Source organism: Neovison vison, chromosome 1, assembly GCF_020171115.1.
Source record: "Neovison vison isolate M4711 chromosome 1, ASM_NN_V1, whole genome shotgun sequence".
Taxonomy (NCBI): Eukaryota; Metazoa; Chordata; class Mammalia; order Carnivora; family Mustelidae; genus Neogale; species Neogale vison.
Genome location: NC_058091.1, coordinates 296,212,500 through 296,218,434, shown reverse-complemented (window position 1 = coordinate 296,218,434; position 5,935 = coordinate 296,212,500).

Sequence of the window (5,935 nt, the reverse complement as noted above, 5' to 3'; positions counted from 1 at the left end):
CTTCTTATAGTTTTCAGAATACAGATCTTTTATCTCTTTGTTTAGTTATTCCTAGGTATCTTAGAGGTTTTGTAAATGGGATCAGTTCCTTGATTTCTCTTTCTCCTGCTTAATTATTGATGTATAAAAATTCAACAGATTTCTGTGCATTGATTTTGTGTCCTGTGATTTTACTGAGTTCACATAGCAGTTCTAGCAATTTTTTGGTGGAGTCTTCTGGGTTTTCTACATAGAGTATCATGTCATCAGTAAATAGTGGAAGTTTACCTTCTTCCTTGCTGATTTGGATGCCTTTTATTTCTTTTCATTTTCTGATTGCTGTGGCTCGGACTTCCAATACTATGTTAAATAACAGTGGTGAGAGTGGCATCCCCATCTTGTTCTTGACCATAGAGGTAAAGCTCTCAGTTTTTCCCCATTGAGGATTGTATTAGTGGTGGGCCTCTCATATATGCCTTTATTATGCTGAAGTATGTTCCCTCTACCCCTACTTTGTTGAGGTTTTTTTTTTTTATCATGAATAGATGTTTTTTATCATTAACTCTGTCAAATGTTCTGTCTTTATCTATTGAAATGATCCTATGATTCTTATCCTTTCTTTTATTAATATGGTGTATCATGTTGATTGATTTGCAAATATTGCACCACCCTTCCAGGCCAGAAATAAATCCCACTTGATCGTGGTGAATGATTGTTTTAACGTACTGTGTACTGTTAGATTTGGTTTGCTAGTATTATTGAGAATTTTTGCATCCATGTTCATGAGGGATATTGGCCTGTAGTTCTCATCTGGTTTTAGTATCAGGGTAAGGCTGGCCTCATAGAATGAATTTGGAAGTTTTCCTTCCTTTTCTGTTTTTTTGTAATAGTTTAAGTAAAGAGGTGTTAACTCTTCTTTAAATATTTGGTGGAATTCGCCTATGAAGCCATTTGGCCCTGGACTTTTGTTAGTTGGGAGATTTCTGATTACTGATTCAATTTCTTTGCTGGTTATTGGTCTGTTCAAGTTTTATGTTTCTTTCTGTTTCAGCTTTTGTAGTTTATATGTTTGTAGGAGTTTATCCATTTCTTCCATGTTGTCCAATTTGTTGGCATATGGTTTTTTGTAATATTCTTTTATACTTGTTTTTATTTCTGCAGTGTTGGTTGTTATTTCTCCTCTCTCATTTGTGATTTTATTTGAGTTCTTTCTACTTTCTTTTTGATAAGTCTAGCTAGATTTTATCAATTTTATTAATTTTTTCGAAGAACCAACTCCTTGTTCATTGATTTATTTATTTATTTATTTAGTTTCTGTATCATTTATTGGTGCTCTAATCTTTATTATTTTTTTCTTCTGCTGGCTTTAGGTTTTGTTCTTTTTCTAGCTCCCTTATGTGTAAGATTAGGTTGTTTATTTTGAAAGGTCCCCCAATTATGGGTCTGTGATTAAAGGAGCGAGACTGATACAAAGTGAAGGTCAAGCAAAGTTTTATTTCACACCAAGCATCGAGAATTAAACCGAACTTTCAGGGCCGTGCCTCTTACAATGAGGGTGACCCCTCTCTGTCTTACAGACTAGCTTTTAAGGGCAAAAGGTCATGTGGTTGGGCCTGGCCATGCACAGGTGGCCAATGAGATTGTAACAGACAGAGAAAGCTGCACAGTCATGCTAGGTCACACATAAGTGACCAATTGAATTACAGTTTACACTATAGTAGACATTTGAACTAGCCTATCACCTTGGTCAGAATTGGCACCCAAAAGCAAAGGGCGGGGCCCATACTCCTTGGTAGCTAGGGAGACAGTATGTGCCCCCCTCACTGATTGGATGTCTCCACCTGGCCTGACCCTCCCCTGTATTTGGGCTTTGTTACCTGGGACTGGTTTCCGGGACTTGTTTTTAAGTAAGTCCCCTGAGGGGAAGGGGGGCAGGGACAGTTTAAGTTTTACTGCATAAACAACAAAATGACTGTTTAATCCAAAATGGAATCGCTATGGCTAAATAGGCCCTTACAATTTGAAATTTTTCTTGCTTCTTGAGAAAAGCCTGTATTGCTGTATACTTTACTTTTAGGACTGTTTTTGCTGCATTCTGAAGATTTGGGATCATTGTGTTATTATTTAATTTGTTTCCCTGTATTTTTTAATTTCCTCTTTGGTTTCTTGGTTGACTCGTTGCTTATTAGCATGTTGTTTAATCTCCATGTATTTTTGGTCTTTCCAAATTTTTTATTGCGGTTGACTTCAAATTTCATAGTGTTGGGGTCAGAAAATATGCATGGTGTGATCTCCGTCTTTTTGTACTTATTGAGGCCTGATTTGTGACCTAGTATGTGATCTATTCTGGAGGATGTCCCATGAGCACAGAAATAATTCTTAATTAAAAAAAAAAAGTTAAATGATTTTGTGCTATGATCTACATTATTCACTAGGTGTTTATTATACACACACACACACACATACACACACTAAGAAATCTTCCTCTTTACAGAACTCAGTGTCACATGCCCATGTGACCACCCAATCTTCAATGGTACCTGTTTGACTTGACAGTTTTTTTCCAGAGATATCTTGGCATCCTGACTTTTCTTCCATTTCTCCTGTTTTATGGCCAGGAGATCTTACTCTAAATATATTTTCATTTTCTAACTGCATTAACGTTTGCTCATAAAATGTCTTCCTTAAGGTCATATCCTTGGCTCCCTTCTCTCAGATTCTCTGATTGTATGAAGAATAGATGACTGTCATATCTGTGGCCTCATAGAATTCTAAACAGAATTGTATTGCAGTTTACTACTTTTATCATAATAATTCCCATGTCTTTTCTCACACCTAGACATATCATTTAATATATTACTACCTTAAGCTTCTGCCTATTGGCTTCTCTAATCCCAGTCCTTCATTTTCAGTATCACATCATAGAGAGTGTTAATGGAATCCTTGAAGGGTCTTGAGAAATGTGGGTGGAAATATAAATTAGGCAGGTATGAGGATGTAAGAGTCAAAATAAAGCTTGGTTGCAAGAGCTATCTATTCATATCCTAGAATCCATGGTGCTACAGAAATTATGATGTGGGGGCACAGTTCTATAATTCTCTAAAATAGACTGGTCCTATTTACCTTTAAATTATCTCCATATTCTCATGTCCAAAAGACCACTGTGACTGCACATTGTGTAGGGGCACAGGTTACAAAATACATCATGTTTGTTTTTTTTTTTTTCCCCTTCCAGAATTGGACAGCATGTCTTTTTTAAGTTATACCTATCTTTATTATTCAGGTTATATTGCAGTTAGAATGAACCATGTGAAACTATTTAGAAGTCTCAACATAAAGTAAAACTTCCTTGTCTGTAGTGTAACAAATGTTATAGTGTAACAAATGCTGTACCACATTCCAATTTTTTTTCAAATTGACATAAATATGTATTACTGGGTTTCTTAGTATAAAATATGTATGGTATTTGTCTCTCCTCTACATTGACTATTTCTAGTTGAGAGGACATATAATACAAGTTTTTTTTTTTTAATTTCTTAGCTACAAAGTAAAAGTATCCTTAATATAATTAAAATGATAATTTATTATTGTAAATCTTGACACATACAATTTAATGACCTGCTATTTTATGCAGTTTCCAAATGAAATCAGTCGCTTTGACTAATCAAAAGTTAGCATATCAAAATATTATTTGTTTAGACTATGTGTAAAACCAGTTATCTAAAATTACCAAGTAGGTGCTTTCAAGTATGTCCAAGTACATTATCTCCAGAAATTTATATATCTGACACTTTCATAAATGACAATACACAACGCCTATACTGTATGCTAATTTTTAAAGATGCGGGTGAAAGGAAAAAGAGTTTCTATACTAACAAACTGTTCATTCTTTCATAGCCTTATTGTGACAGCCTCTTCTGTTATTTTATTAGATCCCTTATATTCTTCAAAAGAAATATTGATAGCATCTACTCAATAGTAATTCATAGGAGACCATGAATCCCTGGAAATTTTCTACATCTAGTGACATAAAAATTGAGATCTTTTATGGATAAATATGCAGTTTTACCAAAAGAAAAGGTGAACTTTACAGATACGTACTAGATGCTATGGATATAGCAATTTGAGGAGTAATTACTTCTTTAGGATACAATTGTAAACTTGTTTTCTGTTGAAAATATTTAGAAGCAGATGTAGAATACTTAAATTTATAATAATTTGAAAGTCTCTTCAGGAATTAAATATTCACTTTTTCCCCCAATAGCAATACTATATTGTATTTAGATATTACTACAGCACAGCATTTTATTATGTATTATACCTTAGGGATGCACTAAAATATGACCCCAAAAAATTACTATTGAAAGCATCTTAAATCATTTAAAGCCGTGTTTTTTAAAAAGTTGGAGTTCTGAGAAATTACCTAGTGGTGGGAACCTTGTCCGAATTAGCTTTTTTCACAAAATATTTGAGAACACTTAGCAGAATAGTTTACAGAATATAAAACTTTTATCATTGATGTTTTGTTTTTTGTTTTTTTTAAAGGGGAATTTTTTCCAGTACACAAGTAAGGGTATTCACACAAGGACGCTGTAATGATATAGCTTACCAAGACCAGAAATAAAGTGCTGTGTATATGTTATCATTATTTATGGGTCTATGGAAAACCCAGCAGTGGAGATGAGTCCAATGATGAGTAATGAAGATACGTATGGTAAGAAGGATGATATCAGGCTGTTGATTTTATTCTTTTAAACATGGTTACTGTTCTAAAAACATTTTTGCCTTCATTTATTGGTTTCAGTTTTAGAAAATGATTTTATTTTTGCAAGTGCATATCCTGCTTGTATCTGTTTGACAAGCAGAAGTTGTAACTTGGAGCCAAGTGCCTCAACTAAACTCCCACAGAGAGTAGATTACAGGTTGCCATCCTCTTTGATATTCATATTCCAAGACCCTCAAGGAAGATAACCCCTGGAATGCAAAACTGGCAAGAGCCTCATTTATCATTTTTTAAAAAATACACACATCTCAAAGATACAGAAAAAAGATTTACAAATACAAGTGTTCTTTCTTTCTTTCTTTCTTTCTTTCTTTCTTCTGAAAAAGGCTAAAAGAGGAGGTTATCTTTTTTCTTTTAGAACTACAGTAACCTGAAATTTATTATTTTTAGGTTAGTATTTACCTTTCTTATGTCTCCATTTGTTCCTGTTTGATAGTAACACTATAGTTGTCATTATCATCATTGCTAGTTCATTCTCTGGGCAATTAAAAAAGAATCTGGTTTTCTAAATATCTAGTAAGTCTCTAATAAGAGTGCAAAACAATGGTTGGAATTATAGTAGTATGAAATTAAAAAATTAAATACAACATTCACTTTGGGGGAATTACCTTTAAAATATTAATAATGAATGGATCACATTTATTCGCAATGTGACCAAGTTTTCTTTATCATGCATTAGCTACACAAAATGTCATGACGTCTTTATTGCTTGACTATGGAGCTTGATAATCTAAATTTTTATCTAAGGGATTTTCTTATAAAGCCCAATTTTTGTTAATCATGTAAGTTATATTACATTTACATACCAATCTAGGTGCATCAATACTGATTCTGTCTTCCCAAATAATTTTTCCTGGATGTGAATCACAAAGGCGCCCATGGCATTATTCAGTTTCAAAGTCTTATGGGGCAGATTGAAATTCCAGTGTTCAATATACATAGCTTTAATGGTTTTAAGTCATTAGGACAAACACAACCTGTGGTCCATTTTTAACATTGGTCAAAATCAATACCATGTTGATATCAGTTCTCCATAAATAACAGATATTTATCTTTATTTATCTACCTGTACTCTTACTGGAGAGAACCTCTATCTCATTGCTAATCAAGTGACATTGGATATGTCCTTTGCAGCTTCGTTCTGTAAATGTTAAATTTGTTTGTCTACTAATT